The sequence below is a fragment of the Schistocerca nitens genome, chromosome 5 (genome assembly GCF_023898315.1).
Source record: "Schistocerca nitens isolate TAMUIC-IGC-003100 chromosome 5, iqSchNite1.1, whole genome shotgun sequence".
Classification (NCBI taxonomy): Eukaryota; Metazoa; Arthropoda; class Insecta; order Orthoptera; family Acrididae; genus Schistocerca; species Schistocerca nitens.
In genome coordinates, this window is record NC_064618.1 from 243,295,451 (window position 1) to 243,307,693 (window position 12,243).

A 12,243-nucleotide genomic window follows, 5' to 3' on the forward strand; every position below is an offset into this window, starting at 1 on the left:
GATTTAGTGCAATTATTTCAATTGTTCGTTAATCGTGTTTGAGGGAAACATTTCGAGTGAATGGTATTGTTGGAGATAAAGAGTCATTGTGTATAATTTCCGTACAGTGGCGAGTTTTGTATGTTTTGTAAATGATTACGCGATCAATGAAAAAGGCGAAAATGATGGATAGTGAGAATGACGAAATTGTTAACATGGCGAACTCGCCAACAGAGGAAAACAGTATGATGGATAATGAAGTGGAAAACAATGTAATAAGTAGGGAAAATAGTCCGGAACCATTTCAAAATTTTTCTCAATCAGAAAATTCACAGAATCCGAGATTAACGACAGAAGATTCTGAAATAGTATCGAACACAGATAGCTTTACAGCCATGACGAAAGAAGTTGGTTTCGCGGGAAATGTTGGGGGCGAAAAGAATTTCGAACCGGCTATTACGGAGCAGTTGATGAGTGCTATATTAAATTTGGGAGCACGAATGGAAACAATTAAAACAGAGATAGGAACTTTAGCAACACGGTTAGACTCACAGGGATCACAAATAGGAATAATTACAACTGGTATGGGAACAATGGAGCAGTTTCGATCTGAATTTAAAACAGATATAGGAACAATTAGAACCACGATGAAAGCAATGACAACACGGTTAGACTCACGAATAGGGACATGTTTCAAAAATACGAATGATGAATCAAACAAAGAAATTAGAGAAGAAGTACAATCGGTTTTGAATGCTCACAATAATAGCTTAATTTCAACAGAAATCAGACAAGAGGAACAGGACAGAGAACGGGAAGAAAAAGATTGCGTGATAGTTCAAAAATTTTCAGAGTTAAATTTACAACTTGCACATGATAAGGAAGAAATATTTGAGAGAATCGAGGAATCCGTAACAAATGACTTAACGCAACAGTGTGAACAGTCAACTACTAAATGTGACAATACCGAAACCCGAGTTGCGACACTGACGGAAGACGTAAACTTATCGGAAAGAGTTGAGGAGATTCCAGATAAATTGACAAGTCTTAACTTAAATGGGGACAGAGACTCAGATGATACAGCACCATTGCCATTTGCAGAAACCGAAGAGTACCAGAACATAAATAAGCATGTTGAAAATCAGGGAAAAGTTAATGAACGCGTCAAAAGGGAATCTGAGGCATTACAAAAGCAAGACAAATATATTGAAAGCGAAATCGCAGGAAAAGACAGCAGACGAAATTTAGTATCACAGATAGCAGAGGGCTTTGAAGAAAGTAAATTGTTTCATTTACGGGATGTAACAAGAGAGCGCCAGGCGCGGGAACTTGACAATAATCGACATTGGGACTGGGACAGACGCGGTAGGTCTTTGTCGCCGCGAGGCGGAAGCTTTGACTGTAAACACTTCTTGACTGTTCGGAAATTTAAGATCTTTTGCAATTCTAGAAATGACATACGTCCATGTTCATGGTTGGATCGATTTACGTGCGCACTTCCGCCAGATTTGCCACTGAGTCACAAACTGGAATTTATGTGCAGCTATTAATGTCCTCAGGGGATTCACTACACTAAGTGAATATGTGCCGTAGCGCTCACAGGGCCCCGAGCTGTAGTGGTGCTATTTCCCTTTTAGTTTTCAGCACCGCTGCCTACTCTTTCACTATTCTTTGCATCTATAAAAACAACTCTTCTACTATCCATCTGTCTAAACAGTAGATAAAGATTAACTGGATATGACGATTTTCCCCAAAAGTGACTTTGGAAATTACCGTTTGGACTTACTATATTTTCTGCAGCATTCATTCGCAGTTTAAACGAAATTTTACCTGTTTATCTTCGTGACAATATTACTTCATATGTTGACGACATTCTTATTGCTAAACGTTCTTGGAGTGAGCATAACAAAATTTTGGATTACTTATTACGTATTTTTGCAAGAGTTGGCATTACAGTGAACTTGGAAAAATCTGAATTTGGTCGTTCTCAGGTGAAATTTCTCGGTCACATTATTTCTACAGAAGGTATTCTTCCTGATCCAGAAAAATTAGACGCTATTCGTAATTATGCTGTTCCTACCACAAAACGTAATGTTCGTAGTTTCCTTTGTGTCTGTAATTTTCTTAGACGCTTTGTTAGATTGGATGATTTGGCCACACCTCGTTTACACATTTCAGTTATGCGCACTTTGGTCCCAGAAAATGCTTTCATAAATTACGAGAAAATTGCTACTTCAGTAACATGGAAAAACGTATTCGATCTGTTCTTGCCAAATGCAAATTATGTCAAAAGGCTAAGCCGCCAACAATTTCTCACAGAGCACCGTTGTTTCCTATCATTCCAGCGAAATTAAAGGAGATGGCTGCAGTTGATTTGTTCGGTCCAGTGGTTCGATCTACTAATGGTTTTGCATACATTTTTGTAGCAGTGGAATTGACATCAAAATATGTGTGTTTTACACCTTTACGCAAAGCAACAGCTCGTTCAGTATCTAATGCTTTCATCAAACATTTTCTTAAAGAAGTGGGTCATGTTGATAAGGTTATATCAGATAATGGATCACAGTTTCGCTCTAAAATTTGGCTTCGTACTCTACGGCGTCGTAAAATTAAACCAATCTTCATTTCACTTTTTCACCCTCAATCTAACGCTTCAGAAAGATGGATGAAGGAAATCAATAAATTGTGCCGTCTTTATTGTCATCAGAATCACAGAACTTGGGATCAGTATCTTCATATTTTTCAAAACATTCTGAATGAACTTCCTAATGACTCAACTTCTTTACCGCCTCTATTGATATTAAAAAATAAAGTACCAACAAATCGCATTTCTGAAATCGTTCCTTTTCCGCCTTCACGGAAACTGCGGCATTCTGAAGTTGTCAACCTGGCTCTACAAAATATTGCATCTGCGGCTGCTAGAAGAGAGAAATCAGCTAAACATCCTGGTCGTTTAAAAATCTTGTCAGTTGGCCAAAAGGTGTTAATTAAGTCTCATCGTTTGTCTCACAAAGGAAAAGGCTTGTGTCGCAAATTTTTTCTGCTTTATAACGGTCCATATAGAATTCGCAAAATTATACATGATAACACTGTTGAAGTAGAAACTCTTAAATCTCGACGCTCTAAGGGAATACATCACATATCTAACGTTAAAATTTTTGTGGAATGACATACTTTAGAGAAACTAACAGCTACATGTAAACATGCAGAGAATACAAGGATACCGCGCCGTGTTCCGGCGGCGGCACATAATCAAAGCAACAGTCAAGTCGGCGCGCCGCACAAGGCAGTCGTTGACCGCAAACAATCGCTTCCTACGTCACGCGCCTACAGCTGATCGAGCGCTCAGTGCGAATGCACTGACAGACGTAAACAAATACACAGTCTAATTTCTCCGACTAAATTCAGTATAAAGCTATAGTGACTTGATAAATTATGTTATTAACGTTCAGTATTTTTCAGGATACGGTTGTATAAAATATTTAAGACCTTCAGGTAAATTCTATGTGTGTCCGACGTTAAGAGGACTTGCTATGGAGAAAATTTCAGGAAGAATGTAATTTCAAAAAAAAAAAAAAAAAAAAAAAGGAAGTAAAAAACCAGAAAAGGTAACGATTAATTGAGTTTATTTTTCAGGTAACATATTTCCACTTAGGTACGTACTTTAGACGTAATTTGCTGCTCGCGATTACGTGATTCATACTTTGTGCTAAATTTCATGTTCTATGAATTTACTAGTGAAGCGACGTGCTTGCGCACATTAACTGATTTTGACAATGATTGACTAATGAACCGGGTTGTTATTTGTATATATTATGCATTGCTTGGCTGCACTGCTTTTTCACTGATGTCATATTTTTTAATTATGTGCCTGCTGTGCTTTTTTATTTAAATTGTAATTGTCACCTGATTAATTGTGCTGATATGGTTATGTATGTAGGTTACACTTTGTGATTTCTCTGCTTGCGCCTTCATGTTTACTTATTAAGATTACATATAAACATTTATTTGCTTATGCTGATATGATGCTAATGACTCGTTTAATACGTAAGATATATGTTTGCTGCTGTGCGTATGGATTGCATATTTACACATTTCTGTTTTGTTGTCATAACTACTCTTCAATTTAGTATATAGAAATGCTGATATACTGTGTACAAATATAGAGTTTAGGTTACACTGTGGTATTAATTATAGATTGTTCGCTTGGCAGAGCCTCGTAGGAATTGTGCTGCATCCACTTGTTGACATTCAGTTCTCTACTGGTATATTTACTCGCTATTGCATGTTTTGCTTATGCTCAGTGCCTTATATTTTTAAGATAAGAAAATGAACTGCTATAATTCGACGAACGACATGAGTACAAGAAACTTCATAGAAGTCACATGAGCTGAGGTTTTATGGAAGCTGTATAAATTTATGCTAATAGGAAGGAAGCTAACGACGTGACATACCAAAACTAGGTTTAGACCATTGACAGTTATTACACTGCATTTTTCGTGAGCAATTGAAATAGGAAGTGACACTTGACACAAAAAATACTCCACATGTTTGCTTCTGCTATGATTCTTGAAGTGGTGTACACACTGTGAAATATTATGATCATTCACACTCCGTAATCGTACTTAATTACTGAGAGTTATTCGAACTAAGTCTGTTAGAGGTGATGTATGCATTTCTTTTATTTAATGATGGACAAGGAACCAAAATGTATCTTATAATTTATAATGAGTAGAAAATTTGGGTCAGATGGATTACACAGAGGTTGTGTGTAGACACTGTGTCTTCGGATTGTATGGGATGATGAATTGAAGTTGCACTAGGATTTTGTCTGTACTTGTTCGAGGAGACTGACTAGAGGAAAGAGTTGTTATGGAAGTGAAATGATATTGGTGCTGAGGTTTATATATATCGACGTAGTGAAGAGGTATTATTGAAGTATTAAGATTAAGTGATGATTATTGGAGTTTTCGTGGACAAGAGGTAAGGTAAATGATATTGATGATAAGGTTTATATGTATCGATGTATTGAAGAGGTATTAGTGAAGTATTGAGATTATGCTGATGATTATTGGAGTTTTGGTGAATAAGAGGTAAAGTAAGTGAGGAGCATATTTTTTTTGTTGGTCCATATGGAACAAGGAGGATGAAGATGGCAGACTAGAACACTCAAGTAGAAGGAAGATTGTCTACACACACACTTTGTCAAATCACTAAGCAGTATATACTTTTTTTTTTTTTGAGAGAGGAAGCGTGCATATCTTGGCTCACTGACAGTTGTTCAGCAACCGTACATTTTGATCTGGCTTGGCAAACATTGGTCTAGACATGATGACTATGACGTTGACTTAACTATTATTGACTGTTATACATTGCTGCCACTACTACTTGGTACACATGATGAACATCAAATCTTGGACAGAGTTACATTTACACAGTTAACACTATTCAATTACACAGTAGTACTTAATGTGGATGAAAGATGAGTGAGTGTGTTTTGTGTGTTTTCCTTTCCTAATCCTACCCACCTATCTCCTAAATATTATTTTATTTGTTGGTAGTGGCTTGCACTGACACCCATAAATGTTATAGGTTTACTGGTATTTGTGTATTGTAATAGTTAATAGGACAATTATCTGATATCATTTGTGTGTTTGTTATGATTTGTATGTTTAGTGTAAAAGCACTGTATGTGTATTCAAACTATTGTTCATGCCTGAACTGTCTGATTAGTGATGGTGCTGCACTTTTCAACATGATGTGTGACATTTAGTCATGTTTAATTTCTGCTGATGAACTGTGTGATCAGTGATTGTAAAAATTATGGACTGTTACTTGTACCTTTTCTACATGATTGGTGCCACTAGGACATGTTTAATTTCTGCTTATAAACTCTGATGAACAGTGTGATCAGTGATAGTGAATTTTATGGAACTGCTTCTGCTGAGAAATGTGACTTGTTGCTGTGTGTACCTGCTCAACATTGCTGGTGCCACTAATGGAACTGCTTATACTGAAATGGTGTTACTTGTTGGTGTCGGCACCTGCTCAACATTGCTGGGTGCCACTGATGGACTGCTTCTACTGAAATATGTCACCTGTTGCTGTGTGCATCTGCTCAACATTGCTGGTGCCACTAATGGAACTGCTTATACTGAAATGGTGTTACTTGTTGGTGTCTGCACCTGCTCAACATTGCTGGGTGCCACTGATGGACTGCTTCTACTGAAAAGATGTCACCTGTCGCTGTCTGCACCTGCTCAACATTGCTGGTGCCACTAATGGAACTGCTTATACTGAAATGGTGTCACTTGTTGGTGTCTGCACCTGTTTAACATTGCTGGGTGCCACTGATGGATTGCTTCTACTGAAAAGATGTCACTTGTTGATATCTGCACCTGTTCAACATTGCTGGTGCCACTAATGGAACTGCTTATACTGAAATGGTGTTACTTGTTGCTGTCTGCACCTATTCAACATTACTGGGTGCCACTGATGGACTGTTTCCACTAAAAAAAAATGTCATTTGTTGGTTTTGCACCTGTTGACCATTGCTGGGTGCTACTGCTGGAACTGTCAACTGCTTATTCTTGAGCTATGGAAAGCGTTTATGTGAATATTTGTATAAACTGATTTTTTTGTGTATTACTGTTTGTGAAAAGTTATGAGACTCTTACCTGCACATATTCGTCATTTCTGACGCTATTGATTGAATTGTTTAACCACATAATACTTGTGTAAACTATTATGTAAAGTCACATGTATGAAAGAATTTGTATTGCTTATTGTATTCTATATAATAGGTTATTGAAAGGTCAGTGCAAAGCCAAAATTTTATCTAGTTATATGATATTTACGTATTAATATTATCTTTTATTTTTGTCTGTATTTTTTTGACGAATTTGGTGGTATTTTCACCACCAATGCTGGCAAAAATACCATCAAATTCTAGCCGTGGAGGAAGGGAATATGAAAGGTGGCTACACTGAGCCACAGCGCCAGAGATCGCTAGAGAACATGGTTCCGCCGCCTCCACTGGCAGTGATTATTGAGATGTCGTAGTGGCAGTGCTTGTCCAGGACTCGTAGTAGTCAGTTCGTGTTCAGATGTGCTAGTAGGGAGTGCTTGCTGAGATGTGATACTGAAAAGTTCTTGTTGAGATGTGGTAATAGCGAGTCGGTGTGGAGATATATTGTAATGATTAGAGTGATTTTGGTCAATATATGAAGGTAACGAAACTTGATTTATTTTTCATTATTTCCATGTTTTAAATAATGCGTCATTACAGGTTCAGTCAACAAAGCATCTGGCTTGTGTTCTTGGATTAGAGTGTAATTCTGGTTCTCTTGAGTAATTATGGTATTTTTATTTTCTTTAATTAATTCAGTATAAATGATATTTAAAATTTCTTCAGATGTTGAAGAAGAACCGTGCCAGATGCGTACGTTGAGTCATACTTCCACACACAGAACAGTTATACTTGTGCTTTGATTTCGTAGGTTTTATAGTTGCTGGGGACTTAATTAATTAATTGTGTTAATGAAAATTTCCATTTCATTCTTTGTTGTTGTTCTAGCAGTCAGATTGCGTAATAATACTAGTCAGGGCCAACCGTTACGAGACTTCGTAACCGAACAGACAGTTACTGAAACAAAAAATTAAAATTATTTGCATTCTACACTCCTGGAAATGGAAAAAAGAACACATTGACACCGGTGTGTCAGACCCACCATACTTGCTCCGGACACTGCGAGAGGGCTGTACAAGCAATGATCACACGCACGGCACAGCGGACACACCAGGAACCGCGGTGTTGGCCGTCGAATGGCGCTAGCTGCGCAGCATTTGTGCACCGCCGCCGTCAGTGTCAGCCAGTTTGCCGTGGCATACGGAGCTCCATCGCAGTCTTTAACACTGGTAGCATGCCGCGACAGCGTGGACGTGAACCGTATGTGCAGTTGACGGACTTTGAGCGAGGGCGTATAGTGGGCATGCGGGAGGCCGGGTGGACGTACCGCCGAATTGCTCAACACGTGGGGCGTGAGGTCTCCACAGTACATCGATGTTGTCGCCAGTGGTCGGCGGAAGGTGCACGTGCCCGTCGACCTGGGACCGGACCGCAGCGACGCACGGATGCACGCCAAGACCGTAGGATCCTACGCAGTGCCGTAGGGGACCGCACCGCCACTTCCCAGCAAATTAGGGACACTGTTGCTCCTGGGGTATCGGCGAGGATCATTCGCAACCGTCTCCATGAAGCTGGGCTACGGTCCCGCACACCGTTAGGCCGTCTTCCGCTCACGCCCCAACATCGTGCAGCCCGCCTCCAGTGGTGTCGCGACAGGCGTGAATGGAGGGACGAATGGAGACGTGTCGTCTTCAGCGATGAGAGTCGCTTCTGCCTTGGTGCCAATGATGGTCGTATGCGTGTTTGGCGCCGTGCAGGTGAGCGCCACAATCAGGACTGCATACGACCGAGGCACACAGGGCCAACACCCGGCATCATGGTGTGGGGAGCGATCTCCTACACTGGCCGTACACCACTGGTGATCGTCGAGGGGACACTGAATAGTGCACGGTACATCCAAACCGTCATCGAACCCATCGTTCTACCATTCCTAGACCGGCAAGGGAACTTGCTGTTCCAACAGGACAATGCACGTCCGCATGTATCCCGTGCCACCCAACGTGCTCTAGAAGGTGTAAGTCGACTACCCTGGCCAGCAAGATCTCCGGATCTGTCCCCCATTGAGCATGTTTGGGACTGGATGAAGCGTCGTCTCACGCGGTCTGCACGTCCAGCACGAACGCTGGTCCAACTGAGGCGCCAGGTGGAAATGGCATGGCAAGCCGTTCCACAGGACTACATCCAGCATCTCTACGATCGTCTCCATGGGAGAATAGCAGCCTGCATTGCTGCGAAAGGTGGATATACACTGTACTAGTGCCGACATTGTGCATGCTCTGTTGTCTGTGTCTATGTGCCTGTGGTTCTGTCAGTGTGATCATGTGATGTATCTGACCCCAGGAATGTGTCAATAAAGTTTCCCCTTCCTGGGACAATGAATTCACGGTGTTCTTATTTCAATTTCCAGGAGTGTATATTAATTAAGCCCCCATGCAACCTCTGTTATCTTTGTTGAACCGCAAATTGCAAGTAGTTCGATGCGAAAAAGAAGATGAGACAGTGGAACAATAAATTCTCCTATGTTAAAGGTCATCCTTCACTGACTGCTGCGACATTACTCGACCCAAGGTTTTAATGTAAACATCTTACTTCCAAAGAACTGGACATTACAATGTCCGAAATAACTGGATTCTTGAAGGGGCATAACGATAGTGTACTGGCAGACAGAGGCAATGAGAAAACTAACACGTCTCTGATCAGATGCATTCAGACACAGACACAACAGTATTGCGGGATCAAACTTCGGTGTTCAAGCAGACCATCCAGCGTTATCTTTTGGAACCACTGTTATAACACAACGCTGACATACCTGGAACTCTAGTCCACACCTCACCCTAAGAACAGCTCCACCTTGTACTTCTCCAGGCATACGAAGACATTACAGACAATACGGCATGAAACAGAGACCAGCTATTACAACAGCAACAACACTGGTGACAGAGCCTCGACTAGTAGGTGTCGGCGTAGAGAAGTGGCTGTGACAACGCAGTTTCAGTCGCTATGGTGAGCTGAAGTGTCGAACATCGTGTGTTCGTGGCTGAGCAGTTCTTTAGAAACAGTGATTCTGTGGTCACAGTTCAACGTCTTTTCAGTCGAAAATTTATTGTTGGACGTCGAGGTGTAGTACCAAATCGAAACACTATACTACGATTGGTTGCAACGTTTAGAAGTACTGGATCTTTGATGAAAAAGATTCAGTTTGAACTCCGGGAAACGTAGTCAGAGTGAGAATGGCAGTTTTTGCTAGTCTGAAACGATCCACTAGGCGACAGGCTGTATCCGTGGGTATGTCACCTAGTTCGCTTCATCGTATCTTACATGATGATCTCAAATTTCACCCATACAAAATAATGGTTGTCGAGCAGCTGAGTGAAATGGATTTTGTGCAGAGCAGAGAATTTTTTTGGCAAAATGGATGCTATTCTTACGGATGATGCAAATGTCTCAGTATTATGAGTGATGAAGCCCATTTTCATTTGAATGGTTTTAATGAACCGAACTGTCGCTACTGAGCATCGGCGAAACCACGTGAACTACACCAAAACCTCTCCACAGCTCCAGTGTATCAGTTTGATGTGTTATCTCCAAAGTAGGGATTGTTTGACCTTACTTTTTTGAAGAGGGAGGAACCGCAGTTACTGTGACATCAGCGCGCTTTGTCGAAATGTTAACTTTCTTCACGTAGAACTTGAAACACGCCTCGTGAGCATGAGAGGAACGTGGTCTCAGCAGGATGGTGCTACAGCTCACACAGCGACCATGAGAGTGGTTCGACAGGCGTTCCTAGGACATTTCATTTCACGATATGGTGATGTTCTTTGGCCCCCACGCTCACGTGATCTGTCGAGCTGTGACTTTTTTTACAGGGCTATTTGAAATAAAGGGCGTACGTGAACAAGCCCCGCAAAATTGGATACCTCAATATTTTCATTCTTCAGGAAACTGAAGCTATGCCGAGTGAAGTATTGGAGAGAGCTGTGCGTAAGTTGCAGGAGAGGATTCAAATTTGTGACAGCCAAAAAGGACGTCATCTCAACGACATTATTTTCGGAACCTGATTTAGGCATATAGATTTCAAAAATGCGATGAAAGTACTAATACTTATGCAAGATTTTTTAAAATAAAAACAGCTTTCAGTCACTCAATAGTGAAAAAGATATGTTTCTTCTGCTCCAACCTTGGTTCAAATGGCTCTGAGCACTATGGGACTTAACATCTTAGGTCATGAGTCCCCTAGAACTTAGAACTAGTTAAACCTAACTAACCTAAGGACATCACACACATCCATGCCCGAGGCAGGATTCGAACCTGCGACCGTAGCAGTCGCGCGGTTCCGGACTGCGCGCCTAGAACCGCGAGACCACCGCGGCCGGCCTGCTCCAACCTGTGACGTGTTAAGTCCAGTGTCTGTGTCCTGTCTTTGCGGTTTTTGTGAAGTTATCTTTCAACAACATAACGCAACATCGTGCGTTGTCCACCCTGTCCCGACCTAACTAGATACTAAGGGTGTTCGACTGTTGCCCTGACCAGCACATGCTCCTGATCTCTTACCACTGAAAACATCATCTGGTCATCTGGCACAGAATTAAAAGCAGCGTGGAATGACATACTCATACGATAAGCCAAGCTCAATCCGACCAGATGCCCAACTGAGAGAATCGTTGCTGCCAGAGGTGGGAGTTATTTGTACTAAATTCCGCATCCTTGAAAGCATCAAAATTACCTTTAAATTTAATGATATATTCGTCCTGATATACTGCACACACACACACACACACACACACACACACACACACACACACACACACACACGAAAAATAAGAAAAATTCATTATTTGCTGTGCTTGCCCTGGAAATGAGAAATCATCTCCATAGGCGGAAGAACCAGCTGATGGTCAACGGTGTAGGATGTGGAAGGAAACGGGAAACCACCACATTAAAGAACTACGGTTATCCCAAGCATCAGCAGTAAACCATGTCAGTATCTTCTGTAAAATTTTCCGGAGATAAAATGGCCCCCAATCGGATCTCCGGGTGGGGAATGCAAAGGATACAAAGGATACAGACAACGTGAAGGAAAAGAATCCCAATTTTAACATAGCCACTTGGAATGTGAGAACACTGCTTCAGTGTAGCAAGCTATAAAATGTAAAACTTGAAATGGAACGACTGGAAATCGATATCCTAGGCATAACAGAGATGAGATTATCCCAGCCAGGTGATTTCCGGTCTGGAGAATACAGAGTCATTCACAACGGAACTGACCAAGATAGACCAGGAATGGGAGGAGTTGGAATAATTTTGACGAAAAATTATGGCTCACGTGTCAAGGGATACGTGCAATATAGCTCTCGAATAATACTAGTCAAACTTGAAACTAAACCAAAGGACACTGTGATAATACAAAAATATACATGCCAACATCCAAAGAAGAAGATGCGGTCATTGACGAAATATACGAAGAAATAAGTAATGCGATGAGAAATGTTAAGGGAGATGAAAACCTGATTCCCATGGGGGACTGGAACGCGATTGTGGGTGAAGAACCGGAGGAAGGAATTGTTGGCAAATATGGA